Source organism: Elaeis guineensis, chromosome 1 (assembly GCF_000442705.2).
Source record: "Elaeis guineensis isolate ETL-2024a chromosome 1, EG11, whole genome shotgun sequence".
Classification (NCBI taxonomy): Eukaryota; Viridiplantae; Streptophyta; class Magnoliopsida; order Arecales; family Arecaceae; genus Elaeis; species Elaeis guineensis.
In genome coordinates, this window is record NC_025993.2 from 146917972 (window position 1) to 146936245 (window position 18274).

General features: G+C 37.7%; 1 non-coding gene and 1 pseudogene across 1 annotated transcript; both read left to right on the forward strand.

Annotated features, from left to right (window-relative positions):
• Positions 1–872: 872 nt before the first annotated feature.
• LOC140854813 (uncharacterized) lies at positions 873–4029 on the forward strand (annotated as a pseudogene).
• Positions 4030–6957: 2928 nt separating this feature from the next.
• Positions 6958–11877, forward strand: LOC105061277 (uncharacterized). The gene is made up of 3 exons (XR_012137944.1): positions 6958–7076; positions 7169–7420; positions 10524–11877. It is a non-coding gene; the product is annotated as an uncharacterized protein (transcript).
• The last annotated feature ends 6397 nt before the right edge of the window (positions 11878–18274 follow it).

Sequence of the window (18274 nt, forward strand, 5' to 3'; positions counted from 1 at the left end):
AAAAATAATTAAATAGATTAATGATGGGTTTTATATACTGCTTAACGAATATATCTATAGAAAATTATTGCACGTAGATTAATTTTTTAATGATAATGAATATTTAAAGTATGTTAATTTTTAATAGAGAATGTCCCATTTTTTCATTTAGCCCTAGGTCTAAAAAATGTCAGGACCGGCCCTGAGATGCTCTCCTTATTTTTACCATAATCTGTGTACAGATGGGAGGTGTCCTTCTTATTTTTATCAAGACCGTCAATCAAGAAGGATTCTTTATATCGACGAGAGGGTCCTACAGTCGCAGGATGGTCCATTTTCTAATGTGCCACTGTTACGATCAAAGACTCATGGTTAAGCATATGAGATATTGTTTGCTCCGACCATGGGTCTCGTGATTAGGCATATAAGATATTGTTTACTCTGATCTCACGTGTGAAGGATTATTTTTTTCTATATAAATTAGAGTTCTTCTTGACCCACAACTAATATAGAACTAATGATGGTCTCCCTCCTATACCATAATAATCTTATATCTATTAAGGATATAATAGATTATATATATATATTTAAAAATAAATATATAATTAAATATAAATTATTTTGAAATAAGTTATTTTTTCTATGATTGAGTAAATATACTAAAATTATATTTCGAGGCACCGCATTCTCAGAAAATTTCTATCTTCCCAAAACCCTCTTCCTACGGACCCAACGAGTCCTTAACGGCTAGTATTGCGTCATCAAAATTGGCAAGTTCCCTCGTCCCCTTATGGCATCATCCTATCTTCCACTTGTCTCCACTCCACCATCTCGCCGAAACCGTGTCCTCCAGCACTCAAAAATTTAAAAAGTTCCAACATGTGATAAACGCACTCGAATTCCCCCGTCCTCCCTCCGTCCCCAACGCCCCCGCCTCCTCTCTCTCTCTTTCCTTCCGACTATCTCGCGATGGTCGGCGACGATGACGCCCCCCGACTCGGCTCAGGCACGACTCCCGGCCCGCCGGCTCGCGTCTCGCTCGCCCCCTTCTCGCCCTTCATCTCCCCGACCCCGCGCCGCCTCTCCAGCTGCTTCAACGATCCGAGCAGGGCCGCGACCCCGGCGCGGAAGAAGCTCGCGTGGGTCTCCCTCCAGGGCCGCCTGGTCGGCGCGCAGGAGGCCACATCGGCCAGCGCTGTAGGAAGGCGCTTGGCGCCGCCGGAAGCCGTGGCTTGGGAGCTGTTTAGTCCACTCCAACGGGTTCTCATCGTTGCCATCGTGGCCGTGGCCGCCTCCAAGTCGAAGAGAGCTCGGAAGATAGCGCAACTCCACAGATCCGTAGATATAAGGGTTCGTCTTTGAGCTGAAAAGCCTTAATTTTTTGAACCATTGAAGCGATGTTATCATTGAATTCTTGTTTCTCATGGACATTTTAGTTTGATCGAATGGCTTCCTTTGATGTTCTTGTATATTTTCGTGGTTTGATATGCGTGCTAAAAAACATCGAACTTTTTCACAATTTTAGCTTCAAAGAGTTAAGCAAGAGGAAGTAACGGCATGGCCTTTGGTAAATTCTCTGTATTGAAAAAGAGTCTTGTTTACATGAAAAAGTACTTTTTATTTTGTAAATACTCCATTAAGAACTAAGATTTCTTTATAGATTTCTTCACATGCCAGTCTTGTATGGTAAAAGTTCTTTCTCGAATGCATTTAAATCTGGAAAACCTTTTTTTTTTTTTGTGGAGGTTTGAGGATTAGTTTGTAATTCCCCTCAGCAGTTATGGGATTTTGCACACCTTCCAAAGCTGGGTTTGATTCTTATTTTTGTTTTCCGGATCTGGAAAACTTTGACTCAGTTTCAACTTTCAATTCAAATGGAGCAGGATCAGGTGCTGCTAAGCATGCAGCAGAAGCTCGACAACTTGTGTGAGCAGATGAATTCATTGCAGAACGAATCAATGAAACAAAGTATAAACTTTTCATCTGAGAATCATAGGTTTGATGCTGCCCAGAAGCTGGGACGTAGAGGAGCTAAATTGTGTAGCAACAGGTGTTCAATTCTGGACTTGAATCCTGGGAGTGGCATTACTCCTCTTTGCAAGAACCTGTCACATAGGCTCAAGGTGGGATCTCTGGTCGACTACGTTTTGTATTTTGATATGGCCTTAACATTTTTGTTTGCAGGATCTGAATGGAATAGAATCTACCAAAGATGAGATGTTGAAGACCTCAATCATGAATATGGCGGAGCAAGAGGAGCGTCGAATGTCCGATTTGTCTGATTTTTGTTGGAGTGTCACATCCTCTGTAGATATTCAGGTGCTTGAACTGTTAAACTCTTTGACATATCCAAGATGCTCAATTATTATGTCCATGGGAAACAGAGACATAAAGTTGGATTGACTTTTTGTTGGTCCAAACCATGTTTAGACTGGGATTTTTCCTTTGTGCTTGTAAAGAACTGATTGGGATTCCATAGTTGGTGAAGTTTTCTGAACAGCTTGGTGATGCTTTCTTGGCATTTCTTGCATTCTCTTAATTAGAAAAAAAATGTTGGAAGCTGTATTTGATATGTTTCGAGCCTTAATTATTTTTTTTTCATTCTAGGATGTTTTTATTTGTTCTTGAGAGACTGTTGCCAACCTAGATAATATCTAAATTAACATTATGGATTCAGTTCAATGTTCTGTTCATTCTGAAGATATTTCTGTCCCGTGCTTCAGGAGATGATCAGGAATAAGATATCACTAGTGGTATTTTATACTTGTTTACTGTTTAGGAAGACTTCTTGAACCTTAGGTATTTTGCATTCAAGTATGGTGCTATTTGGTTAAGAGCATTTGTCACCAACCTACCTAATATTTGGATTAAAATTATAGACTCCAGTAGCTGTTTTATGTTTTGTTCTTCATTCTGAAAACATCCTCTTTTTTTGTTCTGTGCTTCCAAGATGGTCATGGATAGGACTTTATTTGTTGTGGTTAAAACTCGTCTGGTCTTTAGGAAGTCTTCTTCAGCATTGGCCGAGTAGAGCAAGTTTCGAGTTATCGAACCATTGTTCTTGAACAGCTGGATTTAATTTCTAATGTACTGGCTGGTTAGTTAATTATTATTGTTATTTGTACTAAAGATGGAGTATACATGATCATTTAAACACAGTTATGTGGTTTTCCCTGTATAACATCTGGACTTTCAATTTCATTCAGTTGAACTCACTGGCGGCGGAGCAAGAATTTTACAACCTTAGAATGAGTGTGAAGAGAAGGATGTTACCATAAAGGAACTGACTGCTGCTGCCCATGCATCCAGTGTTGCCGGCTCTAAGGTGCATATTCCTTTGTTGGTTCTTACTTTAGAAGACAATTTGATATTATATCCTTTTTACTCCTGATTAGAGGATTATGGAGTTGGAGGAGATCATAAGAAGGAAAAATATGGTAATATCTAAATTGAAGAAAGACATGATGTTTCTGGAGCAACAGGTAAAAAGAACCGGTACCATTATATTTTTCAGAGCCAAGTAGTTATAGGTTTGTCTTTGGTTACCATCAAGTTACTGAAACTGAATAATGGATGTAGGTTATTGAACTAACAAGGCTTCGAAGAGCCTCTTGTTCTGCTTCAAACTCAGATATTAGGCAGCTCCCAGTCATGGCAAATAATATTCTCTATGACATGAGTAGTACTAGTCCATCATCTTCAGATTGTGATTCTCCTGTGGAACACAAAGAACTCCACTCTCAAGGATCAATTGCGTATCATAGTCCTCAGCAAGAAGCCTTTGCAGTGGTAGAGAGTCAGAGGCAACCTACAACCAAATCCTTTTCTTCCTTAAACAGATCTTCAGGGAGGCTCCAGATGCGGCGCTCTGTTAGTCCTCTAAAAGAGAATCGAATGATTCAGAGAGCTGAATCAACTGTGGTGCCTAGACCCAGGCAATTGCTATCTTGTAGTGGAGATTCAAAGAGAATTAAAAGGCATACTCAGCAGCGATCAAAGAACATTTCTGCTCCCCAGAAGAGATGGGTTTAAGTACTTTTGTTTAACTTGGTACTAGTTTTTACTCCGCTTTATGTTCCTGTACTTTCTGACGCATCTACAAGAAATTCACATTTATTCAGTGCCAAGGCCCCTTTGCCCTGCCATTTGTTCTATCCTAGAACATAAGCAAGTTTCAGTGAAATACTATCAACAAACATTTTTTGAAAAAAAAAATTTGATGCAGCATTTGGTTGTTTCATTCTGCATTTCTGGATTTACTGAAAGGTGGATTAATACCATAATCGGTCATGCTTCACTTGATTTTTTTCAAGACAGTATCATTGGGATTTTCAATAGGTTTATAAGGTTAGAACAAAATCACCTTGCCATTAGGAGGCATGACAGTGGCTTTTGTTTGGAAATTTTCAGAAACTAATATCATATGTTAAACTGTATCATTAATTTGATCTAGGTGGAACAGAAGCGCATATTCATTGTATCCACCTGCAGCACATTAAACATTTGGAATCCATCTGCATATTGCCAATTATGGTGTTTTTTGCACATCAGCTAGATGAATGAGTTGGAGAAACATAGATTATTATTGATAATGCATAATTAAATATTGTGCAAGCCGAAATCTAGGCCAATGTGTTGGCTACTAGTAAATGTAATCAACACCTATGGATGCTATGTTGCTTGTACATTTATTATTTTTCTTAAGTTTTATGCTGCAATATGTGTTACAAAAATGAATAAAGCTTCCTATTCACTTTTTATCCCTTGCATGGTCTTAACTTTTCACTTATACTATCTCTTTATCATTTGATTCGCAGAAACAAGAATATTTCCAGAAGCAGCTCCAGAACTGGTACTACAGGGAAATATTGATTAGGAATGCGAGGAAGAAAACTGAATGTTATGAAGGCTACACATAGCATGCATGGAAAGTAGCAGAGTTATACTTCACATTGCAGATAGTGGTTACTTCGATATTTTGCTGTCTTACTGATGATGGCAATGGAGGTGAATGATGATGTAATCATTGAACAGCCGAAACATCTACATACCAGCACTTTACTGCAATTTGTGTCAGGCACACTTTGTCCTAGTATCGTTCTATTCAGTGAGATAGAAAAATGTTGATATAATTTCCTGCTATTAGGGCACATTTTCATATATATATATATATATATATATATATATATATATATATTAGAATACTGTTTTGAAAGGAAACAAGGCAAGTTAACTCTAATAACAATAATGTAAGAACACCATGCATGGTATAACAACTACTTCTCAAATCCTGAGGACAAATGAAGTTTCTTGGAGCCATCTAGCAGGGTCGTATTTCTGGCTGTATATATATTCTTTTTTTTTTTTTTTTGTACATTTTCACATGCTAGCGAACACGATTATGTCAGTGTTCTGTTTCTGTAGTGAGAGTTTACTGTCAGGGATTATGAAATATAATGTCCGCTTCTTGGCTTAATAGATTGTAGATATCGTGAGGATAGACATTCTGAATTCCAGGAAACTCTCAAACATTTGACATCAGAATTACAAGGTTAAGCTGTTCTCTGACAAATTTGTCTCTAATGCTGTTCACCTAAACAATAAAAAATTTGAATCATGGCTGTATTTTTTAACATGGAGCTTGGAATTTCAAGTAAAATTTGTTGTAAAAAGAACTGGAACGACATAGACCAATAATTTACATGACTCTGAAGAATAAATGATGGAACCAAGTATATGATTCACTTCTGTGAACAACCTAATGTAAGCAAATGCATGATTTACTCCCGTCAACAACCTAATGTATCAAAGTACTGGTACAGCCTGGTCATCAAATTTGCAGAGTCAGTGGAAAATTTGATACAACGGTTCAAATCTTTAAAATAGGAAAATAGATCAAATGAATTGTTTTCATAGATATAGTTTACCTTTGGTGGAAGGAATGCTTTTGAAAGGACTGTATAGAGATACAACTGAAGGGCATGAGTTTGTTTGATGATTCTTCAAACTTACACTATAAATAAACATGTTAGTTTACATGGTAAGATTAGGTAACAAAAAATCTGTGGAAAGTTCATAGATATACAGATAATAACTCAATTATAGTTTTTGAGGAAAAGAACCTTTCAGCTGAGATTCATTTTGCACAAATTTCAAAGGCCCTTGTCCTTTTGCTTTGGAAAGTTAAGCAACAATAATAATCATTATCCACCACAGGTTAAAAATTTATAAAATAAAAACGAATTACAAGTAAATTAGTGCAATTTGCATCGCAATATACAAATAAAAAGAAAAAAAATCTAAAGGTAGGTTTAATGTTATACATATTATAAAAGAAAATTGTAAAGAAACAACTGACGAGGTTAGTATGAACGCCTGAAATATTTGCAATTGGAAAAGACATTACAATGTTGATCAAGGAATAAGAAAATAGACGTTACAATCATTGGGTACTGCCTCCTAGAACATCGATTAATTCAGAGCAGATATATACCACAACCTTTGATGGTAAAAAATATTTTCATATTTTTATTGCTTCTTATCATTGAAATATTTCTTTTTTGTTACCAAAACAAGGAACTAAAATTTTTCGTAACCACTGAAGTGACCGTGACGGCCCATTGCTTGATCCCGTCACCACTTACAGCAACTGAACCGTCGGAACCATTTAAGATATCCGTAGCACGTCCCCCTTTCTCTTGACTCCTGCCAACCCACGCTCAAATCCAACCACCCGATCATCGGAGCTTGTTATCTCTGGCGAAAAGCTAGCCGTCGATCCGTGAGAAAAATGCCTAGCCACAACTTATTAGTTGCACCTGCGACACAATGGTACTGAAATTTTAAAACTTGAAACCAGGCGGAACCTAACACGACGGTAACCATAACCCGCCATTAAACCCGAACAGGCGAACACCCTTTTCGAGTCCGCTGGCCGTCCGAAACCACTAAACTTTCCCCCCATTCTTTAATTTCGAATGATCCCCCTTTGTTTGCCGATCTACGACTCCATGAGGGTCCCTGGTCCCATACCACTCTTCCTCCCCGAGACCAAGAGGAAGGCGAAGTCGAAGAGATCTGAGAAGAAGGAAGTTCCGGTGAGAAATGGATTTTTCGTAGATCTTTTTCGAATTTTTGCCGTTTTCTGTGTTTTCTGGGTGACCTTTTTGTCCTGGAATTGGATTCGAAGGTCGCGATGCCGGAGGCGAGGAACCGGGCGGTGCGGGGAGGAGGGGCGGCGGTGGGCGAGATCGCCGGCGGATTCTTTATCCGGAGGGGAGCGTCGCCGGTAACGGAGGCAACGCCGGTGCGGGTCGCGCGCCGAGGGCTCGCGGATGGCAAGGAGAACATCCCGCCGTGGGCCGCGACTCGGAGGAGGAAGAGCCCGCTGCCGGTATGGTACCCCCGGACGCCTCTTCGGGACATCACCGTCATCGTCAACGTAAGGAGATTTCTCCCCCGCCCCATCTTGAGCCTGTTCTTTAATTCTTAGTAAGAGTTCTTTTATTTTTTGATGGGATCGCCTCGCTTTCTTTTTGCATTTCACAAGATTTATGATCGTTTGCGTGGAATTTTCTTCTTGAAATGATGGAATGGTTGGTAGATCCTCAATAGGCCGGCGCTGTTTCTGTCTTTAGAAGTTTCGGCTCTTCATTTCGATTTTTTAAACGATTAGAATATGCCTTCTTGGAAATTATTAGTTCCTCAGATGATGATGCTCTGTAATGTGGCTCTTTTTATTCATTTCTAGAATTTTCTAGCTCATACTTAGAGTTTTATTTTCTTCTGTGGGATGTTTACTTGATCCGGTGATCAGATTATCAGTAGCGCAGTATGTAGTCTGTAGTCGGATGAATAGATGGGAATTTATATGTCTTCTTGACAGGTGTTGGAATTGTAGTTGCCTACTCATGAACTTATATCTAGAGAAACCAGGAGAGTGATCGATTCACTTGGATATCTATTTTCTTTGGTACTTCTTGCTTTCTTATTGACTTCAGTTCATTGATTGGATTGCTATTTATGTTGTCTCTAAGGCAGCATGTATTTGTTATATGGATCACCAAATTAATTCTTCAGATCTCTTTGGGTATGCTTGAAGTTCTAATTTACTGCATACTATCATGAACTATGTGGTTTATTTATTTGACTTATGTCGACTAATTACAGCTGCATCAATATGCAAATCTTCATCACATGAATGAGTCAAGATCACTCATATTAAGATAGACATATTGTGGCTTTTATGTTTTTTCCCTCGCAATTTGAGTTGTTGATTGAAAAGTTACCATGAAAATGAAATTGCTATGAAAAAGTTTTTTTTTTTTTTTTTTATAACTTGATGGAAGATTGGGGGCAATTACTTGTCTAATGCATGTGGCCTCTTCAATTGTGATTTTTGATGAATTTTGAAATATTGTTACTGCTTTGATTGATTAACGCATGGTTTATTGTTTTTAATTGATGAATAATGTTCAAATGGCGAAGAACTTTGGAATGTTTCTTCCTTTTTTCTGAAGGAACAAAAGCAAGTAAATTTCTTCCATTTAAAATGTTATTGTACATTATTCAATGTGTATCTGGAGTGCTTGCACAGAGATTCTGGTGTTATCTGAGTTTGAACTAGGAAACCAAAATTTATCAAATATTTTTTTCTACGTGCCATATTTAGTTTGTCTTTTTCTGTGGGTTGTTTTCTTTGATCTTTTGATAGGATTATTGCATGAGTAGTCTGTGATCCTCAAATGGAAACATGCTTTTTTCTGGTCTGGGGTCAAAATGTGATGTGAGAAAAGTTCTTTTTTCATTTTCTGTTTGCGACTGCCTCATGGAATATTTTCTTCTGTTCATCAATAAAACTTGTGGCTTTTTTCCTGACTCAAGAGCACCATAGGATCATTGCTTTGGTGATTGAATTGACCCATCTGGATTGTAGAATGGCATATGTTTTTTGATGTAGATCAAATGAGTTGGTCCAGGATCCAGAACAAGCTCCAGTCAAAACAAGGAAAAATCTTGGAAGGGAAGGACAAGTATTGGAGAGAGAACCAAACTTGTTTTAATAAGAACATAAAGGCCGAAAAGAGCAAAACTGTTTTCTCTACTCACCAAGGTTCCTCACAAAGCGCTCTCTCATGGCCTTTTCAACATGCCTCTCTCTTCAAGATTTCAATTCTATGCTGTTTTTACCCACATAAGGACTCTTGTTTTCTAAAGGAACAAGAAACTAAAGGAATCTTTTTCAAGTAAGACATAACGTTTATTAAGCCTAAGGCTCTTTCTAAAACACCTAGATTAGCACCATATGATGTTTAAAAAGCACTAATAATGACATGGGGATTCGCAGCGACCTTCAACATGGGTTTCATAAATGTGCATTTTGTTCCAACCATGTTTTTGCTTTACCTTTCAACTGAAATTTAATCATTTCAAATGTGTGAAGAATAGATCATTCCACTCGCATTTCCTAGTTATTTGCTTCATTTCTTCTTGTTTTTATTAACTTTATTCGATTTACTGATTCCACCTGTTCACAGGTTTGTTCTTTATCGTTGAATAAAACCTTATCTGGGAAAATTGTTTTGTATTAAATTTTGTGGTTGAAGTACAAACTCTTTGATTCGTGGTAAGAAGTTTAATTCTTTGGCTCATTGAGGGCTAATTATACATTAACGTGAGTATCTTTATGACATAAATGAGTGGAATCTGAGTATTTTTTTTTTCCTTTTTTTATTTTTTTTGGTGGTTTGGGGGACGATGGCATGATTGCTGCAAATTTTATGTTTTATGAAATTTTCTATCTTGTTCCTGCTTTAATAATTGCACATGTATTTATTAAGAAGTAGCATAAGAACCAAAGTTACTTAGTTTGACTCCTAATCCAGTTCTGTATGCTTAATTAAAGTTAGCAGTCCATTTTGCTTTGACCTTGTCATTTTTTTTAAGTAATTGTTTTTGTGTAAATTAGGTCAGCTTGTCAGAATGCTCTTGAAGCATTGTACGTATATTAGTGAACTTGAGCAAGGAATAGCTGAACTTGATTATTGATGTCATAGTTCTTCTTTATGACAACTGCTTTGAATCCTAGAAATGCACTACTTTACAGTTGAAGTGAGTAATCACATTTTGAGTTTCAGAATTTCATTTTGATATATACTTTAATTAATTGATTATTTTATTGATATATTGTAAGTAGCTGTTGTTCCTGAATAGCTCCATCTGTTTAAAAGGACTATATGCTGCTCATTATCTTGAAATTAGTGTCTCATACTCACTTGGCATTATGTTTATCTACTTGCTGTTTTGACTAAATTTATTCTGTTTTTTCAACTAATTTTTTGATCATCTGTCTCCGGACGTACTTGGTAGAGATGTCTTATGTGTGGTATTGTTTTTGTTGACTTCAACGTCGAAGCAAAAGACGTATGTATAAAATATTGATTTAATTCATGTCAGCCTTATTATTTGTGTCTCTGTAGCTACATTTTTTTCTGTCTGATGAATTTCATGTAGATTAGATTTTGATTTTTTTTGAAATTTATTAGGCTTTGCAGAGGAGAAGGCGCCGTTTGCGAGCAGCTCGGGCTCAGCGGAGGGATGTTGATTCTGTAGCAACTCCCCAACCGACAATGCCCACAAACCCCTTGCTGCAGGAACCAAGTGCTTCTGAACAGACTCCACATGAACCAAGTGCTTCTGAACAGACTCCAGTCAACCAATACCTCCCATCTGATATTTCTGATACCTCCTCAATTCCGGCGGTGACAAGTTTTACGTCCGCTTCTCCAATTGGGCATCCAGTGCAGGCGTCTTCCTCTTCCAGTTCACTTTCTCCCGCTGAGCACTCACGACAGACCATATCTGCTTCCAGCAATCTGCCACCTGATGATTCGAAGCCTACCGAGGATGAAAGGAAGCCATCATGCTCAATTGAACATCCACTGCAGACATGTTCTTCTTCCAGTTCCCTTTCTCCCGCTGAGCACCCAGCACAGACCGTTCTTCTTTCTACCAATCTTGCACTCATGATTTGAAGCCTGCTGAGTATGTTAAGAAGTTGTCGAGCTCAATTAATGATCCAGTGCAGACATCTTCCTTTCCCAGTTCCCTTTCTTCAGCTGAGCTGCCACGCCAGACTGTATTCGTTTCTACCAATCAAGCACCCCATTGTTCAAACCCAACTGAATATGAGAAGAAGCTGTCGAGCTCTATTGATGAGATTGAAAGAGTAGTGAAAAAAAATCTGGAGAGGACCACGAACGTGCCAGCCAGGAAGAACGCTCAGAAGAGCACTCTTATGTCGCTGCGATGAACGAAACAATTCGTTTCATGGATTGAAGTGAGAAAAAATTTGGAGGAGATTTATCATTCTGATGAGATTTTTTTTCCTGTCCCATCTGCTGATAAGTCAGTAATCTTGCTGCCTTCATTTCCTTAGCACCCTGCCAACTTAGATCAATTTGGTCTTGGGATTCTGCTGCTGTTCTTCCTCCGTCATCCAAGTTTCTGCTGGGACTTAGATTCAGGTGTTTGTTCTGACCTCTGTACATGTAGAGATGTTTCCTAATTTGCTGCTACAGTAGCACCTTGACCATTTCTGATGTGTTCTCTCTTTATTTTGGGTTTCTGCTGGACTTAGGATCAGGTATCTGTTTGTTCTGACCTCTGTACTTGTAGGGTGGTTTCCTGGTTTGATACTAGAGAAGGACCTCCCGGTATCTGCTGTGTTCAGTCTTTGTTTTGAGTTTGTGCTGCTGTAGTGGGATTAGGTACCGTGTCCAACCTCTTGTCCATTTAGGTCCATTTTGGTTTTGTTACATGAGAAGGCCTTTCATAACATAGACAATGTATCGTTCCCTTTGGTTATAAAAAGAAAATAACAATGCTTTTTGAGGAAAGTCTCTCTCTCTCTCTATGCGCGCGCGCGCGCTGTTAATATTTGGATTGCGAGCTGTACAGGATAATCAAGTTTGTTTAATTTTTTTATCGACCATGATTCAAACACAAATTTTGAAAGGAACAGTGAGTTTTCTTTTAGTACCTGAGATCATGTTGCTGGCTATTGTGCTTGTGGCTTTTATTTGATAAGTGGTGTTGATTGATTTGCTGTGGTAGATCATGCAAAATGCTACTGCTACAAGATTTCTTTTCTGTCAGAAGTAAATTATTTTTATGCATATTTTGTCCACAGAAGGTCGACTTTGAGATAAAGATGTTCTAATGAGTTATTTTGGTGCTTAAATTGTTGCAGGATATTGTCATCCTTAGTTTCCAATTCTGTTGCAACAGGTGACAACTTTGTTAACATAGTGGAGCAATCCGTGTACTGACAGGATAGATAGGTAATGTGAGGATCCATGGAGATAAATGTGTAGTCCCACGTCAGCTATTCACTATATATATCTTGGGTATTTATACAAAATCAAAGAACTTAAAAATATTTTTTGGATTTTTTTTTTTTTTAGGATGTTACAAATGATATCAAAATGGATCTAGCTTTTATATGTATATAGACTAGCAAAAACTACAGCACTGGTCTATTTGGGTAGACTATAATTTGATTGTGCTGTTTGTGATTATATTTTAAGTATGCTTGGTTATGCATAATGTAGTAACATTGTCTTAATCAAGAAATCATTAGTGTACTTTTGCATAGATATAATAGCATTGTCTTAATCAAGAATCATTAGTGTGCTTTGCTATTTGATTTTTTGACAAACACCTTCTCACATACCAACTACTATTCACCAGCTTTTATTCAATAAATACACAATAACTGAGAGGTTGCCATCCAAATGCATAAATATTCCATTTCTATTCTTATAGCGCACCATAATTCGTTTTACCAGTACCTGCAACATTAAACTTATCATTCTTATCATCTCTACATCTATAGCCAATTATCAAAAGATCTATTTTCAATAATGGGCCAAGTGATCTTGTGCAAGATCGTTCCAACCATTTGGTATACAGAGTTGCACTTGCAGAAAATAAATTATGTAGTGATCCAATTATTCATAAGATGGAAGAGATAACTAGTTTTAGAGCTGCTTAAGTGGAGACATGTGAATATGGCCAAAGTGTTATTGTTGATTTAACCTATATGTAGATCATGGTTGATATTGCAATGAGTCATGATTGCAAATAGTAGCCTAATATTTGATGGTTTTGTTAATTAGATGCTTGATGGTGCCTTGACATAGTGAATATGGAGTCAATGTTGAGATAGAGTGTCAGAGGATACAATCGATTCTAACATATGGATGGAGTTACTGTTCAAACCAATAAAAAAGCTAATTATTAGTTTAGCAAATTATTGCACATTGCTATTACTGCGATGGTAATGATAATTGTTGTCGAGGTTTAACGTCACGACAGTATGGGGGGCATCTTGGCTATCTCGTCTCATTTCTATTAGAAAACAAGATTAGGATAGGGTTAGAACTCTGAAACCCATCCATACAGGGAAAGAAGAAAAAGAAAAGCAAGAAAGAAAAATGAAAAAAAGAGAAAGATGAAAGAAAAAAGAAGAAAAAAATGAAAGAATAAAGGGAAGTAAGAAGAAAAAGAAAGAAAAGAAAGAGGAAAAAAAGAAAAGGAATGAAAGAAAGAAAGGAAAAGATGATAAAAAGAAGGAAAAAATGAAAGAAAGAAAGGTAGAAGAAGAAGAAAAAAAAAAGAAAAAAAGAAAAAAAGAAGGGAAGAGAGATGAAGAATTGGGATGCATGACTGGAGGGATGGGATAGCAGGACATCCCATTCCATATAGATATCGAGACACTTTCATCCCACGGGATTTAAAACATTGATTGTTATTATGACATATTATGATATCAATAAATTCATTATTGGCATTGGCTTTTTGCATTAAGAAAGTGTTAAGATTCACTATCAAACCCTAATCTTATTAAACATTTTTGTACTTGATCACTAGTTCTAATCTTATCAAGAATTGGGTCAAAGATTACTATTATGGTAATTCTGGTTATAGTAAAAATAATACTTTAGGTGTCTAAGTCTGTTTTGGAAAAAAAAACCTAGTTCCCAAGTAGGAAGACATGTTTTAGTTTGAAGAGGAGTGAACTTAGGGGAGAAAATTTTGAAAAAAAAGTGTGGAAGCTGGTGTGCTTTAGAGAGAATAGATAGTGAAAAGAATGGTATCAATCATGTAAGTAAGTTTTTTATAATAAATATTTGAATAAATTATAAATTTTTTTTTGAGATTTATATTTATTATATTTTCATCCAATAATTTACAAAATTTACGCTTAGACCTAGTTAAATTAACAACGTTAAAGGAATGGTCTATCTAATATAAAATATCAAAATTATCCCTATAAGAATATATGACTCCTCTTCCACTTTCTCGACTTCCGTATCTCTTCAGAGTTTTCCATTTTTGAGATTGAGCAGCTGAGGTCCCTTTCTTCCATCGCCACCCCGCCACCAGCATCTCTTCCCGATGGGCAACCAATGACGAGCTTTCTTCCAACCCATTTTCGATGACAAGCATCCTTCCCCTCCATCCGGCAACAAGCATCCTTCTTAATCAAGTTTCATTCTCATTTTCCCACCACACCACGTCATAGAGATTGAGGCTGGATACCTATTTATTCTCTCTCCTTCTATTTCATTCTCGGATTTATTCTTTTCACAATCCTTTTATGTTATTATTGGTGCTTATTCTTGGTAATTGTAGCTTGGTCCATCTTGTCCTGTAAATCATCATGCAGTTCTACAAACTGTCTAATAGTGTAGAGTATTCTGCATCAACACTAATATTTTTTTAGAAAAATTGTAAGTTACAATTGTCCACAGAGTATATTAATAAAAAACTTAGTTTATTATCAATATTTCATGGAATTGGATCTTTTGTGGATGGTCGCATAAAAGTTTCCCTTGGAATCCCTTATCCCATAAGGGTCAAGGGGAGGTACTAAAGAAAATAGAAGGGTTCAAGAGGAACAAGAAGAGAAATAGAGTGTAGAGAAGAGACTCAGGCCATGGGAGAATAGCGATGGCCGGGGTGGCGAGTGGTAAGACCTCCTATGGTGGTGTTTACACTCAAATCTCTTTGGTTTGATGGATTATTGATAGAAATCATTATGTCCCATTTATGACTTTCGTATTTGATATATCTCCGAATCGACTACAGTCTTTGTGGCAGACTGATTCATCAAAGTTTATTACAAAGTCTTCACCCCATCCAACCAACTCCCGCCATAGGGCTAGCCCAAAGACGTGGAGATGCCCAGACCTTCATTTATCTAGCTACAACTGGCCTATAATAGCAAACGATTTTTATAACCATGGGATGCATGGGAATTGACATGTGGAAGAATCATTGGGTGATATCTTCTGGACATACGAATGGTTATCCGAAACTACTGATCCGCAAGTTTTAGATTCCATCATGATAGGTACCATTCCTCACCTATAAAGTCGACTCCAAGGGAGACTCTACAAAAAGATTTTAGGTTGGAAATTTTAAATCTTGCACTCTACCTTAAGTGTTTTTGAGTTATCGCCATTCTACCACTTTCATTGCACTTCTGCTTCCTTGAAAGTTATTTGATTTGGGCATGGAGGGTTTCCCACTAGACACTCTTCTGCAAGAAAGCTTTTTGTTTCAAGTTCGGGTTTGAAGTTTGAAGGTTCAATTGTGATCTCCTTTTCTCAATACTTAGGTGTGATCAGTCTAATAGTGATCACATTTGAGTTCCGATGATCATTGTCCATCAGCTAGAGAGGCACACTAAGATTTCCAACTAACTTTTTTGATCCATGCAAGCACCTCATCATGTCCTCCAATATATCACCCAATCAGATTAGGTCCTAGTAGTAGCAGAATTTAAACTCATTTTTGAGAACTTCCCCGAGAGAATAAACAAGAGCTAGATATTGAAATGGACAGCGACATGCTTCTCATATTCACAACCTCCAACTGATCAGTTTTTTTTTTTTGGATGTGGGGCAGGGTGGTAAAACAGCCAGCTGCATTGATAACTTATCTTTTTAACACAAAAGCACGAGAGGAATCAATTTAAGTTTGAGTGTTGACTTTTGTTGCAGTCAAAGACTCATGACTCGACACATGAGGTATTATCACTTTGGCTCATGAGCCTCATAGTTTTGTCCCTCTGGATTTTAATACAAAAGACATCTTACATGGGAAGGATGGTCTCTTTCTATATAAGCTAAAGTTCTCTTTGACTCATAACTAATATAGGATTAATAATGCCCTCCCACCTACACCACAACATAGCCTCCAGTCAAAGAGGCATCTGTATATGAATGGGAGATACCTTCCTTATGTTTACTATAATCGGTGTACAGATAGGAGGTGCCCTTTTTATTTTTTTTATAGCTCCTCAGTAAGGAGTTTGTGTATGGATGGGAGGTGCCTTCCTTATGTTTACTATAACCGGTGTACAGATAGGAGGTGCCCTTTTTATTTTTTTTATAACTCCTCAGTAAGGAGTTTGTGTATGGATGGGAGGTGCCCTCCTCCTTATTTTTACCACAATCTGTATACAGACGGGAGGAGATCTACAGTTGTAAGGATGGTCTCCTATCTGGCATACTACTATTGTGGCCTAGGGCTTAAGACTTGGCACGTGAAGTATTGTCCGCTTTAACCTATGGATCTCATGATTTTATCCCTCTGAATTGCATTTTAAAAGATGGCTCACATGAGAAGAATGGTCTTTTCCTATATAAGTCAGTGTCATTTTTGACTCACAATCAATATGGGACTAATGATATCCTCTCTCTCACAGTACAGCATAAGGGTGAAGGAGAAACCTAAGCCCGATAAAAATGATTTCTCATAAAGTCCGAGCCGATTTAAAAGAGGTTCACAAATCTAATCACTCGACCCCAATGCTTCCGGTTGGTACTTAGGCGGGATCCAAAACTATGCTCTAATCAATTCTTGGTCATCCACATCTAGTAATGATTGAAAATATTTGGGTACAAATGCCTTTCTTCGGTTTTGTACCTAGCATCAGACCCTGAGGATTGTACCTTCAAGAGGAAGAGTTGGAGACACCATCCTAAAGAGAAAGAAGAAGAGGGGGAAAAAGAAACAGAATGCAAGGATGGAAAGCAAGAGTACAAGAACAAAGAAACCAAAACTCAAGACCAAACAAAGAGGAGATTATTAGACTAGGAAATGGTGACAACACAGACTTGAAACTACTTGAGTGGGGGTAGACCACCAAAATGTGCCGGAAGGAACTTTGAACCTTCGTCAGAAGTCATCCCCATCTCAAAACATGAATATAGTGAAATGGTAAAGATGACAATGAAAGGAATAGAATCATTATTTATAGAAACCTCAGACAGTCGGATAAAGTGCCGATTCGGCTAAAATCATTGGATGGTTGTCATTTGGCACCACCTAGATGGCCGAGCTAACCTCTTTCAGATGGCTTATTTATGAAGCTCTCAAATGGCACGGGCGGTGCATTAGTTCTGTTGAACCTGTTGGATAACTGATACCTAGCGCCATCTAATGGACATGCCGATCCTTCGCTGATAAAACAATTAAATGATTTGACGTTTCGTCTAGCCAGAAAAATCAGGTATGACATTTCACCTGAGGGAATGGAGGTGTGACATATGTTCTTTGCATACCTGGGAGAAAGCCAATCTAATATACTCCTTTCATCCGACATAATTCTAGCTTGGACTCGAGAGTAGTGGGGCATATGATACGGATAAGAAAATGTTGCCTTGGTTAGAGCCGATGCACAGGGAGACTCGATCTGATCCGACCTTAATATTGGCTGATCTGAGGTATTTTCAAGATCAACTCAAGCTAGTATTTTCAGAGAAGTCTTATGCTTGATATCATTGCCCAATTTATGCCAGCTAAAAAAATTTTGGGATCCACATGATAGCCTGTCGTGAGTAAATAAGAAAGAAGATAATGATGTATCTCTCCAGATAAAATAGAAAATAACAAGCATATTTCATCAATTATAAGACAAGGCTAGCAATTTGATTTTCCTTCATTCTCAAACTTCTTCTACCCTCATCTATAAATAGAGGGCTAAAGGAGACCCTTAAGGTATGGAATCATTTCTTTTCGGATAATACGCTCCTTTCCCTTTGTTCCTTAGTTTTTTTATTTGAGTATCAAAAGCAGCATTTTTGGAACTATCCCAAACCGTATCAGTGGAGAACCGCGACGGTTCCGGCATGAAAATGGCACATGTCAGTGCCGAAGAAGAAAAGAGAGAAAAAGAGGAAAAGAGAGGAAGAGAAAGAGAGAGGAAGAAAAAGAGGGAGGG